Consider the following 16,294-nt stretch of genomic DNA (forward strand, 5'->3'; position numbering starts at 1 on the left):
CCTACCTGAGGAACTGTTGACAGTTAATGGCTGTAAAGTCAATTTTCTTTAAGGCTGTGGCCAATTGTAGATTAATCACCAGTCAATGGATGGTCCTATACCCATGTATATATAGACAGCACAACCTGAACTCAATGAGTTATTAAAAAAAGAAATGAATGAAGCTTTGTTGGGGGAAGCGGAAGGTAGGATTGGGAAGAGTTAAGGAGAGGAGTAAATACGATCAAAATAATACTTGTGGGGTAATGTGTGATCAACACATTGTATTCATAAATGAAATTCCTAAAGAATTAATACAACATTAAACAATAGTTACTAAAACACATTAAACACATAAAGAAAACTTATATCTTGAAAGAAATAAAAATATACAGTTAAGTCCTCCACAATGGTTTGAGTAGTTTTTCTTTTTCATGGTAGTATCTTTGACAGAGAGCAATTAATGGAATAAGAAGGTTTAGTTTGTGTGGTGGACGAGAGAGCAGGGTAGAGGAAGAAATATGGGGAGGGATAACTAAAACTAAAGACATTTTCTTTTTTTTTGTCATTTTATTTTTTACGTTCTTTTTTAATTAATTACACTTTATTCACTTTGTATCCCCCCATAAGCCCCTCCCTCCTCCCTTCCCAGTCCCACCTTCCCTCCCTCTTCTTCATGAATGCTCCTCCCCAAGTCCACTGATAGGGGAGGTCCTCCTCTTCTTCCTTCTGATTTTAGTCTATCAGATCTCATCAGGAGTGGCTGCATTGTCATCTTCTGTGGCCTGGTAAGGCTGCTCCCCCCCTCAAGGCAAGGTGATCAAAGAGCAGGCCAATCAGTTCATGTCAGAGGCAGTCCCTCTTCCCATTACTATGGAAGCCACTTGGACACTGAACTGCCATGAGCTACATCTGTGCAGGGGTTCTAGGTTATCTCCATGCCTGGAACTTGGTTGGAGTATGAGACTCTGGAAAGACCCCTGTGTTCAAATTTTCTGGTTCTGTTGCTCTCCTTGTGGAGTTCCTGTCTTCTCCAGATCTTACTATTTCCCACTTCTTACATAAGATTCCATGCACTCTGTCCAACAGTTGGCCATAAGTCTCAGCGTCTGCTTTGGTAGTCTGCAGGGCAGAGCCTTTCAGAGGCCCTCTGTGGCAGGTTCCTAACTTGTTTCCTGTTTTCTTCTTCTGATATCCGTCCTCTTTGCCTTTTGGGATGGGGATTTAGCATTTTAGTCAGGGTCCTACCTCTTGATTAGTTTCTTTAGATGTACAGATTTTAGTAGGTTTATCCTATATTACATGTCTATATGAGTGAGTATATACCGTGTGCATCTTTCTGCTTCTGGGACAGCTCACTCAGGATGATCCTTTTCAGGTCCCACCATTTACCTGCAAATTTCATGATTTCCTTATTTTTTCATTGCTGAGTAATATTCCATTGTGTAGAAGTACCACAATTTGTGCATCCATTCTTCAGTTGAGGGGTATCTGGGCTGTTTCTAGCTTCTGGCTATTACAAATAAGGCTGCTACAAACATGGTTGAGCAAATGTCCTTATTGTGTACTTGAGCCTCTTTTGGATATATGCCTAGGAGTGGTATGGCTGGATCTTGAGGAAGCACTATTCCTAGTTTGTCTGAGAAAGTGCCAGATTGCTTTCCAGAGTGGTTGTACAAGTTTACATTCCCACCATCAGTAGAGGATGGTTCCCCTTTCTCCACAACCTCTCCAGCATGTGTTGTCCCTTGAGATTTTCATCTTGGCCATTCTGATGGGTGTAAGGTGAAATCTTAGGGTCGTTTTGATTTGCATTTCCCTAATGGCTAATGAGGTTGAGCATTTCTTTAAGTGCTTCTCTGCCATTTGATATTCCTCTACAGAGAATTCTCTGTTTAGCTCTGTTCCCCATTTTTTAAGTGGATTACTTGGTTTGCTGCTTTTCAGCTTCTTTAGTTCTTTATATATACTGGATATGAGTCCTCTGTCAGATAAAGGGTTGGTGAAGATTCTTTCCCAATCTGTAGGCAGTCGCTTTGTTTTGATGACAGTGTCCTTTGCTTTACAGAAGCTTTTCAGTTTCATGAGGTCCCATTTATTGATTGTTGCTCTTAGAGCCTGTGCTGTTGGTGTTCTGTTCAGGAATAAAGACATTTCCACAATGAGCAAAACTGACATCAAGATAGACAAATAGAAGCAAAAGTATAGATAGAGATGAACACACATAAGTTGGGATATTTGTTGTTTATTAAGTTTTGAAGAATTTTGTTTTAATGTTATTCAGGTCCTCCCTCACTCCTCTCCACATTATTTCCCCTTGCTCTCACCCAACTTTGTGTGCTTCCCCCCTGCCAATTAGCTGCTGTTCATATAGTCTTAAATGTGTGGTCTTCTACAGGAACATGCTTGATCTAATAGGGAAAATGCTCTTGAAGAACACTAACTCCTTTTCCTGGCAACTATCAGTTGTCAACAGCTCCATGGATAGGGGTTGGGCTTTGTGCCTACCTCCTTTCTCCATGCTAGGATTTGGTCTTGTTTGAACTTGCACAAGGCTGTGCATGCTGTCATATTGCTGTGAGTTCACATGTGTAGCAGCCCTACCAGGTAGAGGGGACCACCTTTTCTTTTAATTACAGTTTTATTTTTTTATATTAGTTACAGTTCATTTACTTTGTATCCCAGCTATAGCCCTCTCCCAATCCCATCCTCCTCCCTCATCTCCTCCCTGTCCCTCTCTAAGTCCAGTGAGAGGGGAGGTCTGCCTCCCCTATCATCTGACTACAAAGGATAGTATTTTTTCTTTTTAAAATGTTTTTTAAAATTAATTAATTCAATTTGCATATCGCTCATAGGCTGCTCTCTCCTCTCCGCCCAGTCCCACCTCCCTCCTGCATCCCCTCTCTCCTATTCCTCAGAACAAGGAGCCTCCCCACCCAGACAACCCAGTTCATCTATTCACATGAGGACTGAGTTCCTCCTCCCCTGTGGCCTGGTAGGAAAGTCCCATCAGAGGGAAGTGATCAAAAAACAGGCAACATAGTCTGTGTCAGAGATATGCCCCACTCCCCTAACTAGTGGGCTGACAGGAAGCTTGAGATGCCCACCGGGCTTATCTTCTTGGGGTCTGTGCATTGTAGTTGTCTATCTTGTAGCCTCGTAAGGAAGCCCATCAGGGGAAGTGATCAAAAAGCAGGCAACACAGTCTGTGTCAGAGATATCCCCACTCCCATAACTAGAACATTGTAGTATGTCTATCCTGTACTATATGACTAACATCTGCTTATAAGCAAGTATATACCATATGTGTCTTTTTGTGTCTGTGTTACCTCACTCAGGTTGATCTTTTCTAGTTTCATCCATTTGCCTGCAAAATTAATGATTTCTTTTGTTTTTAATGGCTGAGAAGTATTGTATTCATTCACCAAATCTGCTGGGAGGATGGGGTATGATATAATGTCCCATTTAGGGCTGAGCATGCTACAGTCTCTTATTCTCTGCACCTTGTAGTTGTGGTTCTGGGTGTTAATCACTGCCTATTGCCATTGAAGTTTCTCTGATGAGGGCTGAAGCGTTTACTTAATCTATTGACATAACAATGAGTCATTAGAAGTCAGTTTAGTACTGTGTCCATTTAGCATCATAATCATAGTAAGTTCACCGTTAGGGCCTGTGATCTGTTTAGCCACAGGTTCTTGGACCAACAGTGGTCCAAGCTATGTGAGTTCATGTCAGAGGCAGTCCCTGTTCCCCTTACTAGAGAACCCACTTGGATACTGACTGCCATAGGCTACATCTATGCAGGGGTTCTAGGTTATCTCCATGTATGGTCCTTGGTTGGAGTATCAGTCTCAGAAAAGACCCCTGGGCCCAGATTTCCTAGTTTTGTTGCTCTCAGGTACGAGTTGCATCTTTTGGAGTGAATCTTAAATCCAAACAGAAAGTGCATGGCTACGTTCATGATATTTATGCCATTATTGCATCTGTGGGCATATCTTGCCCAGCCAATCAGCTAAATGTAAAACCCTCCACCTTTATTCCCCTTTATCAAGTTGTTTTGGTTATGTTACATTAGATCCTTAACATTTTAATAATTTTTAGTTAGCCCATAAATTTCTAAACCTCCCCTGCTCATATTTTGACAAAAACTGCCTTAAATATATGAAGAGTAGGCATTTTATAATCTCCTTATAAATAAATGGGAGTGACTACTTTAATTTGTTTAATGTAGCAACTCTTAAAATATTTCAAGTTTCCAAATAACAACCAAAGAACAAATTTTTGTGCTCTTTTGTTTTACATTTCTCTTACTATGAGAAAGATAGAGATTTTTTTGAGTGTTCATGGCTACTGAATTCTTACATGTATTTTTTTTTTTAATCATTTGCTCTTTTGCTTCTTAGATTTCCATTCTTTTGTCTTCATTTATATGTTAGGGATATTAACTTTTAACTTGAGGTATAAGTTACATGTATTTTCCTTTATTTTGTGGTTGGCATTTGATTGTCTTTTATTGCTTAAAAACTTGATTTTGATTAAATTTATTAATATTTTATAATTCTGATATTTTAACCACAGTTAGAAATGCTTTATAGCTTCTTAGCTTATGAAGTGATTTACTTAGATTTCTATTCTGTTTGTATCCTTTCGTGTTTTTAACAGATAGATGTCTGATTTATTTATAAGTTTTACTGATGTGCAGTATGACTGGATCTAGCTTTATCTTTTTCATATGTTATTCACTTACTCCATTGCCATTTACAAAAAATGTCCATCTTTTTCTAATTTTGAACTCTTACTTTTATCACATAGTAATGTCAAGGAAGTTGGGCTGTTTCTGAGTTTTTCATCCTGATTCATTGTTCCATCAGTCTACCAGTAAGCCAATCTCATCACACTGATTTGACTATAGAAACTTCATTAGGTTCTCATATTGTTAGGGTAACTTCCCACATATTTTTCTTTGGGGGGTTTGCTGAGTGTTCCTGTGTACCTGTAACTTCTGTAATTAATTTAGTTTAACTCCAACAAAAAGTCTGATAGAATAGATTCATTAAAGATCTTTTCTTAAGTTGATGAGTAAACTAGGGGTAGGGGCTTCCACACCTCTGTATTTTGAAGCTTCTCTGTATTTTGAAGTGTGATACAGCTTCCTATTTTTTCACACTTGTACCAGAATCATTGGCAATGTTTAATAATTCACTTTATTTCTCTTTTGCATACGTTTTATTGCCGTTATGTTCTGGAATGCTATTATTGTGACTGTAATGAGAGTCTTAGTTTTCATTAGGTTTTCTCTTTGTTATTTGGTTATATGAACTATACTAATAGATATATTTTAGTTTTATACTTTGTAATATAATTTTTCATTTATGGGGATTTTTATTTTTAATTTTTTGGTTGACATAATAACTGTGTTTATGAAGTTCAATGTGATGTATCAATTCATGTGTTCATTGTATAATGATCAAATCAGGGTAATTAGCTTAATTGTCACCTTAAACATCCTTATTTCTTTATGGTAAGTACATTTAAAACATGGTAGACCAGGCTGGCCTCAAACTTACAGAGATCCACCTGCCTCTGCTTCCCGAGTGCCAGGAATAAAGGCATGCACCATGGCGTTCAGCTTTTATTTTTGTCTTCTAATTAGGAATGAATTTCAAATTAAGTTGCAACTTTTTGATCTAAGATTTCTCTTTTGGTTAGTTTGGATCGGAAATGTCCTCCACAGACACATATGCTAAGGTCTTGGTTCCCAAAGCATGAAGCTTCTGGGATGCAGTGGAATACTTAGGATGTGGGGCCTGGTTGGAGAGAGTTTGGGCTATAAATGTGTGGCCTTGAAAGGGATGTCAGGACCCTAGCTCCTCTTCCTTTTAATTTGATTCCTCATTGCTGGGAGGTACATAGGCTACCTCTGTGCTTCTGCCATGGTGTTCTCAGCAGCTCATCCCTTTATCCCCCTTGCCAAAAAAAAAAAAAAAATTCAAAACCAACCAACCAACCAACCAACCAACCAACCAATCATCCAAACAACCACAATCACATATTCCCAGTGACCATGGACTTAAACTTCTGAAACCATGAATAAAAATTAACCTTCCCTCTTTCAGCCAGGGGGTGGAAGTAATCACACTGTTTGAATTCAATTAATCATTTAATTACTTGTTAGTGAGTCTTTCATTTTTGTATAACTGCAAGATCCCAGCTGGCTGTAAGAAGCAAAGTTCCCATGCACCCTCCACTCCCTTTCTCCCACTGGTATGGTTTAGCAACACTTCAGTACAATATAACAACCAAAATATTGCTGTTGGTACAGCCAACATACATAACAATTCTTTGCCACAAGGATCCCTTGTTTCCATTGCCTTTTTATATCACACCTTCCTCCTCCAAGAAGGAACACATTATTCATGCACACGGCAACTTGGGTGAATTTCAATAGAAGTATGCTGTGTGAAAAAAAAAAAAGCCAATCTCACAGATTAAATACTGTATGATTCCATTATATAACTTGGTTAATAAGAGGAGAAGATAGAAATGAGAAGCATGTTAGTGGTTGTCTGAACTGAAATTATACCTACTCTGCCCACTCACCTTTTAAACACTGCTTTCCTTCTAATTTTTATGGGAAAAATATGTAGCATTATTTAAGAAAGTAAATCTATATAAACAGCATCATCGTTTAGTTAATACCATGTTTTGGAGGAAAACATTTTTAGCAATTGAGTATAATTTGATATTTATGTGCACTTAAAATGCAAAAATTATGGAAATATGAAATAATTACTGAATAGAAGTATGAATCATTCATATAGTGAACTTATGCCTTAGCCAAAATAATGGAGAACATGTACTGAATCTTGCCTTCCAAAGTGAGGTATATTTAGAAAAATGTCACTGTGGTTACGTGTGATCCTTTCCTGCTGTCTCTGTGCAGAACATCTCTGCTTACATAGAGCCAATGGTAAGATGACATTTACTCCTCTCTCTTTTCATGCAATGGTTTTGAGTCTTCTTTTGGGGTAAATTTCCATTGTTATTTGATAACATAGAATCTGGAAGCTTTAAAGGTTGTAGTCATTTTTACTGAAAAAGCCATCACTATGAAGCATTTTGCTCTGGAGAGGGTATAGATACTTTAACTGAGTGATTGCCAGGTACCTAGACTATGGCAGGGAGCCTAAATAGGGATTCCAGCTTCAACTCAGCCTTTCTCTCTAGGCTGGGTCTAAAGAGGTTTGTGCTTCATCTTGGGATGTGCAGTCTTTTTGGGAAATAAAATTCCACACAGAAGTAAAAACATGCTATTACAGAGGTGTTTAGGTGAGTGTTTGAAGGAGATGTATCTGGGTTTACTTTGAGGGCTCTGATATATACAAATATAAAGGAAACCCTCTTTGATTTATCCCTCTGTGGCCCAGGCATCATAGATGGATGGTACTTTCTTCAGTTGTAGATGATTTTCCAGGCTCAGACTTGTCTTGAGATCATGGTCCCCATCAAATTCTGTTGTCCAAATACCTGTTTGATAAGCTGGTATTCTTTTTTGATCCTGTGCTTATGACTGACCATCTTTATCTCAGACAAACTATTCTTTTATCTGTTCTAGTACCTAAACCCAAAGTTTATCTTTTCGTTTAAATTAGGTAAATGTATTTATCCCATTTCACTTCTTGGTTTCCAGCACTAGACCAGTGATTTTCAAATTTTAGTGCACATAGTAGCCACCTCCTTATCCATGGGGATGTATTTCAAAGCTTACCCTATGTACAGATATCTTTTATAAAGTTCAGTTTATAGATTAAGCACATTGAAAGATTGACAACAATGACAAAATATTAAACAATGAAAACAATATACAATTGCTTCTTGGAATCCATGAAGAGTAGTTGCACAACCTGTCATGATTATCAGAACCCAGCCTTGCCTTGAGCTCTGGAATTAAGTCTCTTGTACAAATGGTACAGTATTTTGGATATAATATATGCAAAACTATGTGCAAAATATCCTGTTTAATTTAAACCATCTCTAAATCATTTATGATACCACACAGCATACAAATGATATATTAAGTGTAGATGTTCAAGGTCCTTTTAAAAATATTTTTTTATTTCATGTACGACTGACTTTACATACATAATCCACATAAGAAGTAGGAGACTGCACAACAATAAAACTTACTTTAAATTTATGAGTTGATTAGTCATGGACCTTCATAGCTGGCATTTTTGAACAATTGTTGACCATTAGTAACTGAACCTATGCATACAGGTGTACTTCTGTATGGAATATCTGGCAGAGCATCTGAAATGCAGATTATGGATTCCCCCCCTCCGGAATTCCCCCTCTGGTTTGGTAGGATTTGAGTAGTACTTTGGAACAAGATAAAAATTATCATTTTGTGTGTAATTATGTACATGTGTGGGTGCGCATTCTGTGGCACACATACAGAGGCCAGAGGACAAGTGTTCCTTCTCGATGTGGGTTCCAGGTATTGAACCTAAGCTGCCAGGTTTGCATGGCAAACATCTTTACCAGCTGAGCCATTTTGCTGGCGTGGACGTAAGAATCTTTATTCCTAGAAAGTTCCTGGGTAACGCTTCTGCTCTGGAAGCAGGGTCAGAACACAGTTACCAGTCTCCTTCAGCCACATGGCAGCCATTCCCGTTACCTACTCACCTGCTACTTTCTATAACAATTCCTGTGGGTTAGAGGTATACTGATTAAACAGTGTTTTTGTGTTTAAGGAAATTATGGTATGTTCTGAATTTTAAGCATTTTCCTACTGAAAAGTGATTAAAATATTCTGAGTGGTTTCATCTTTCCTGTGACCCTGGGGGCAATCTGCTCTCAGTCTTTCTATTTGATTTCCTTCCTCTTGTGTGGAAGGATCATAGACAGGGTTTACCAGTCACGGTGAAGATTCGTGTCACAGTGATTTCTTCAGGAGCTGTGATGGCTAATCCTGGTTGTCAGCTTCACTACATCTGGAATCATAAAAACCCAAGCTGCTGGCCACTGATTTAGGGGATTTTATTATTTGGGTTATTTGAGGTGTGAAGACCCACCCTAAATCTGGTCTGTATCTTCTAATGGCAGCCCATGTAAAAGAACATAGAAGAAGGAGGCTTTTTGCTTTTTGCCAACTTACGTTCAATCTCACTTGAAAGTTCACCCTATTGCTGCAGCTGGTACAAACCCGACGTCTTCAGGATTCCAATGTAGAACGAAAACCAGCAGCTCTGCAGGAATCCTCTAGGACTCCAGGAGCAGGCTAGGACTGCAGAGACAACCAGTCTCAAGGATTTGGCAACTACTGGATTCTCTGCCTTTCTTTTGTGAGACATCTATGTTGGACTACCAGGACTATATCCTGTAAGTTAGTCTAACAAGTCCTCCTTTATTATCAGGTCTCTCTATTTTGTTCCCTTAGAGAACTCTGACTAATACAGGAGCATTATAGACAAATCCTCTAGAAGAATGCAGAACTGATACAGGTTGAAGAATACTAAGAAAGCCACAATAACAAGAAAATTCTTGGATCAGTTGGCTGTGGTTCTCACCTGCAACCCACCCTGGCATCTCAAGTCAAAGCACATAGAGCACATGGGGTCTTTGAAGACTGACATGTATCAGAATTGTCCTGAGCGAGGTTCAGGCATCTGTAGTAGTTACGGCTTGCACATGTCAATCATGTTCGTGGTCAACACATCAGGAAATACAGAGTTCCAAGCTCTCTACTCTCTTCTGGCCAGGAATTAGAACTTAGGCACCTTGAGTGGAACTCTCTGGAAAGGAGCACCGTGGAATATTACTGCCAACTGGCGTGCATCAAAAGGAGAATGGTACCTGGGAGTGGGTGGTTGGGACACTGTCGAGTGATTGGCACTTTTCTTACCTGGCACTAAGCAGAGGAGCACTACATCCGACTTGGTCATTTATCATTCTTGCAATAAGCTTCTCTCCCTTTTGGATGTATTTTTTGCTCTTTATGCATCATCATGAGCAAAATTCATAAGAGCATATGTTTCTTTATCCTGATGTTTCATCTGTTGAGGAAGATTTTGGTTTTGATATTGCCTGTGGAAAGAAAGAAGACAGAGAAGTTTGCTCTTGGTGGTGATCTGCCTTCCTCTGCCTCTGCGCAGATACTTTGAGCTGGAATCACTAACTGTGGGGACGTAGGTTGGCCCCTACGTTTACATTTCTGACCAGATTTGATAATTTTCAACAGATTCAACTCTCCTGAGGGTCTTGCATGTATCTTTTCTTCTCATGGCCCTTTTGTCTGTCATGTGTGATTTTTGATATTTGCCTGTGACTCACCTCTTTCTCATTTTACTTCGGTTATCCAGTTTTGGTTGCAGGGTTGTGTTTGTGGTTGAGTGTTTTCAGCTCATCTCATGTGAGTGTTTGTGTGTGCTGACTCCACCCATATGGGAGTATTCTTGTTAGTTTTCTGTTGGTTCTTGTTAGCATGCACACAGTAATGATGTCTCCTTTCTTGACCTGGGATCCTTTGTGATTTTTGTATCTTACACATAGTTCTGCCATAGTTTAAATTATTTCCATCTAACCAGACCACATGAGTTGTTTATTTTCTAGGTGTCTCTTACAACAGAGGGTCCAATTCATCAACAGTGGTTATTGTTAGCAGTGCACCCATAAAAATGCATGTGCAACACAGAATGGGTCTTTCAATCTTCTCTGAGCATCCCACATCTCACTACACAAATAGTCCTCTTTTGAGGATGTAAAATTTGGGAGTCAGACTCTCAGTCTTTTGCAACCTCAACAACCTCTTTCCTCCTCCACACACTCAGCAATTCACCTTGGACTTAAGTATGAGTATCAGCTTTTGTTTTCTTTTTTAAAAATTTTAGTTCCTCTGCTGGCAATGCCATCCTCTATCCACTGTGGTGGACCCACTTACTGGAAATGACTTTCAGGAATATGTTCCTAGTATGTCATAAACCTCACATACAATATCAGAATATATGACAATAGCTATAATATAGTTTTATCAATAACAGTATAATACCAATATACAATTGTATATTATTTCTGGGTGGAAATTAAAGTAAAACAAATTAAATACACAATTCACCAGAGCTCTGGCCCGATTGGTGAGTTTTGCCTGTGCCTTGCTCAACCTTCAGATTTGGGCTGGGAGGCACATCCTGTTTACCAGCCAAGTTGCTCTTTTCACATCACACTTAGAGTCCATAAGTAAGTCAACATGTCCAGTTCTCAATGGAAAAACACAACCAACATGAAAGGTCAAGAAACGATCTGTTTTCCCTAAAATCCACCAATCTTATAAAAAATGTTTTCCAATGAGAATTACCTAGGTGGACCATGGACACAGACCTTAAAATAAGAATTTCACCAAAAGAATGCGAGGATTTTAAGGAAGACACAAAGAAATGGGTCAATAAACTTAAAGGGAATAAATGCCTGAGAGATGCCCAATAAAACAAAGAAAATGGCTGAATGAAATGAAATGGGGGAAAGCCAACCCCTGTCACTATTAATGAATGATCCTCTGCTATGATTGCAGACAGGAGCCTAACGTAACTGTCTTCTGAGAGGCTTCATCCAGCAGCTGATGGAAACAGACGAAGAGACCCACAATCAAACAATAGGCAGAGCTCTGGGAGTCTTGTGGAAGAGTGGGAGGAAGGATTGAGGGAGCCGGAGGGGTCAAGGACACCACAAGAAAACCTACAGAATAAATTATCCTGGGCTCACAGAGACTGAACCACCAACCAGAGAGCATGTACCAGCTAGATCTAGGCCCCCTATGCATATGTAGCCGACTTGCAGCCTGGTCATTATGTGAGTCACCTAAAAATGGGAGTAGGGACTGTCTCTGACATGAACTCTGTTGCCTGCCTTTAGATCCCTTTCCCTTAGTTAGGCTGCCTTGTCAGGCCTCAGTTGGAGAGGATATGTTTGGTCTTACTTTAACTTGAGATACCAGGGTGAGTTGGTACCCATGGGGGGCATCCCCCCTTCCCTGGGAAAAAGGAGCTAGGGGCTGCAGAAAGGGGGCAAAGCAGGAAGGGAGTAAAACTGAGAGGAGAGAGAGGAGGGGGCTGGGATCAGGCTGTAAAGTGATAAAATAAATAAACAAAGAAAAATAAGCACATACAGTGACAACTATAATTCTTATCTGTGCTTGCCGGCAAGCGGAGGTCGTTGAGCTTAGTGAAATGATAAACCACAGACCAATCCTTCATAGAATGTTTTACTAATGTATGCAAATCACATTTCTTATATATTAGAGAACTTCTAGATGATAAAATTTTCTGTGGCCATAGGTATTTAGTAAAAGGGTTTTTTTTTTAATAAAAAAAAAGTGGGGAATGGTGGTGCAGGTCTGTAAGCCCCAATGCTGGGAGATAGAGACAAGCAGAACCCCAGAGTTTTCTGCCTAGGTAGTCCTGCTGAACTGGTGAGCCCTAGGATCGGTGGGAGACCCTGTCTCAAAAATGAGTTGGAACACAATTGAGCAAGACATTTGCTGTTGGCCACTGGCACCCTGATGCATCTGCACACATACCAGCATATACACACGAATTTGCAGAAACACACACACCCCTCCGCAAATAACGTGTACACCAAGAACCAAAACAACACCAAATATCGTACAATTTGTGAGACTAAATAAGGAGAGTGAACTCTGTCCTGGAGATAGACAGCATGCTTGAATTGTATCTCTGGCCAAGCCAAATCTTCAATCTCAACCCAGACGCCAAAATGAAAGCTTTAGAGCATTTAAGCAAATTTAAAGTAAATTGAGCATAAGCGAAATGGGTGGCCTGGGCTCATATACCCAGTCTCTCCTCTGTACCTCATTAATGAGAGGGCAAGATAAAGCCACTGGGATCCACCTTGTTCACGAGAGCCTTCTGACACCACCACCAGCTGAAGCCCAAGCCTTCCCCTGTAATTACCATGTCTTGGCCCAAAGCCTGGCAACTCATGGTTCTGTTCTTAGCATTGACAGCTCCAGGACTGAAACTATAGCTGTCAGGCTCTTGTTCTGCCTGTCCTGGGATTCCATCCAGATGGCCCTGCTTGCAGCAATATTGTGATTCTTGTACATACTGTCAGGTGCCATCCTGCCTTGCCACACTCGTCCTCAAAGTGGCTGAGCCTGGAGTGGCTCTGGCATCACATGCTCCAATTCTCCTTGCCACTGAGACACAAAGTTCTACTCCAGGCATTTGCTGGCATTGCATAGATGACTAAGACTTTATGACTGTTCTTCAGCACCCCACATAACTACCCCTACACTCTGACATCTAGCCATCAAGGAGGAGGCTTTCCAGCTCTGTCCCAGCTACATGACCTTTAAGAAAAATATCTAGTGTCTTCAGCAGTAAGGTCTTACAACCCAGTTCTAATGTGCAATCATTAGCAGTGGTGACAGCCTGATTGATGGGCCTCAAAGGCCACCCTGACCAACAGCTCATTGAGTACGTCTGTTAAAACTTAATTTATTATTATATTTAAAGAATTAGGTTACCAAATATTATTAGGTTTTCTTATTTCTTTTGACATGTCCTTAGTTTAAACTGACCTTGTCTATTTCTGTCAACTAAAATTTCCTGATATGATAGGACCCTGAATGTGCTTTGACCACACACATAGACGACTTCATGATTGTAGGGTTTGGAGAGATTGTTGTTGGTGAAGTGCTTGCCCCATAAGCATTAAATTTATGTACTTCAGTAGTCACATCATTACAAGTCTTCTCTCTCTTTTTTTTCTTTTGTTTGTTTCACAAGAGAAAACCAGGCAAGTTTATTAACACATTCAGTGCAAACTGTACAGGAGATCCCCAACAGAAAAGAACCCGAAATAGCAGCTTAAAACTTGTTTTACTTTTAAAAACTCAGAAACAAGACAGACAGCAGGTTTGGCTTTCACAAATGGGAAATTATGGAAATAAGCTAATAAACAAGGCTTGTCAGTTCCTCTGGAGCCATGTCTGAAGTAGTTAGAGATCTCTTTAATGATTAACTTCTTTCTATATTTCTTTGCAGGTGTGGGGCGAGACACCTTTATAATTTTAGTTTGGGGTTTAGGCAAATTGGGGAAGGGCTCAGAGTTTTTCTAACTCTGCTTCTGCTCAACAGTTTTCAGCTCAAAAATGTTATGTCATAGAGGAATGTTTTGGTATGATGTATTATGGTTTCCATCATATCATAGAAAAACAATGAAGAATTACAGGCAAGAGAAAAGAATTCCAATTCCTACTTTTTCTACATCAAGTATAAACCATATCTATAAAAGCCTTCTGAACATTGGCAAGAAATAGGGAAATGTTGACTTTCTCCTGAAATTCTGCTAGGCACTCAAGAGGAGGTGAACTTCATATTCCCTAGCTTCCTTTAGGCTCAGGGAAAAGATATACAGGCTTTCAGGGTTCTTAGGGAATATATTCCTATATTCTTAGTGAATGCAATTTATGAATTGCATTCTTATGAACTGCAATTTATCAGTATGAATCTTTCTAATTTCTAGTTCAAGGTAATCTCTATACAAGTCCGCTGATTTCTGCAACTGTTTCAATCTCTCTTTATTAGCTTTGTCAGCAGTGAAAATATTCCTGGATATTTGCTGTCAGCACTTCCAATTCTTGATTTTTGCCTTTTACTTCTGCAAACATCTTTAACAGGTTATCTTTCTTTTCTTGAATGAGCTTATTCTGGTTACTGAGCTGATTGTGATATTCCAGAAACATCTCAATCATTCTTTCTTCTTCCTTTAATTTCACAGACAGCTTTTCTGAAAGGGTTCTAAGTGAGTCCTTGAAGGCACCTCTGACAGCTGACTCTGATGATCACTGAGGTTGTTTCTGAACTTATCCCCAAATTAGTTTATGCTTTTCTTGAAGAGTGCCAGTTCATCTTCAACTACTGTGTAAGACGCTTGGTGGCCAGGAACGCTGCCATCTTCATCAGACCAGGCGTGTCCGCAGAAACTGGCCCCACCAGTCCTCAGTCTGCTGCTCCTCAGCCACGCTGACTTTCTATCTACAAGTCTTCTTGATGGCCCCCAAATGCTCTAGAACTATATTCATAAGTCACAGAAACAGAATGATGAACTATAAAATTGGGAGGAAAGAGATCTCTATAAGAGACATTAATGTGCTAATGTTTGCTAGGTAGATATGAATATAATTATGTGTGCCCTGATATTATTATTTGGAAAATGGGAAAAAATGAAACATCTTTGAGACTTTTTGACTCTAATTGTTAAACTATTTGATTCTAATTATTAAATTATTGCTCAGGTAGGAAGTGAAGACCTCTTTGTAAGCTACCAGAGAAGCATTCAGATTCCGAGACTTTTTTGTTTATTAATGGCTAATGGTGATGGTGAATCATTTTTCATCTTTTGTTTCATAGGGAAGCCAGCACTAGCCAGTCAGTTCCTTTGTTTCTAGAATTATTATTTTCAGAAGTAAGAATCATTGTACCTTCAACAATATTTGCCTCTACAGAGACATAATTGCTGGTTGTCATCTTCACTGAACATGCTGTAGAGTGCCAGATACTGTCTTCATCCAGCTTGTCAGCCTGTCTTACAGGCTCTTCACCCAACTGAGAATGGTTCAATCTCTCTAGTCCTTGTTTTACTGTTTTTCATTGGGCCACAGTTGATACGATTGCTTTGGTCCAGGTGCTCTGAGAGGTGGGTGCCAAGAAAAGAGAGGTTATTCCATCTGTCAGAGGAAATAAGGGAACTAAAAGAAGCTTGGAGAACCATCTGACTGCCAAGGCTAATGATACAGCTGTCAGAGGATCCTTAAATAGCTTAAGTCTCACATCTGGCTTTAGTACCCTGTCTACTTTACTGTCAGTCTGTCTTAAGGAGAAGCTACATTGTTTGGAAATGTGACTGATACCCAAAACCCTTTAAATAAGGAACTGGGTGACCTCATCCATACTTCCTAAAGTAGCCTATCTGAGTGGTATAGTTTTATGATTACTCTAAAGACCTTAAATACAAAAGATGCTCCACCATACAACAAGAACACTTGTGCATAGTGGCTTTATTTGTAATAGTCAGAAACTAGAAACAACACGTATGTCCCTTAACTGGAGAATGGATAAAGAAACTGTGCTACATCTACACAATGGAATACTATTCAGCTATCAAAAACAAGGACATCATGAAATTTTCAAGGAAATGAATGGATCTGGAAAAGATCATCCTGAGTCAGGCAATCCAGACCCAGAAAGACAAGCATGGTATATACTCACTTATAAGCAGATTTTAGCCATACAATACA

General features: G+C 39.5%; 1 pseudogene; it reads right to left on the bottom strand.

Annotated features, from left to right (window-relative positions):
• Positions 1-14,263: 14,263 nt before the first annotated feature.
• Positions 14,264-15,524, bottom strand: LOC129687549 (kinetochore protein Spc25-like; annotated as a pseudogene).
• Between the last annotated feature and the right edge of the window lie 770 nt (positions 15,525-16,294).

Source organism: Psammomys obesus, unplaced genomic scaffold (assembly GCF_907164565.1).
Source record: "Psammomys obesus unplaced genomic scaffold, mPsaObe1.curated_primary_1811, whole genome shotgun sequence".
NCBI lineage: Eukaryota > Metazoa > Chordata > Mammalia > Rodentia > Muridae > Psammomys > Psammomys obesus.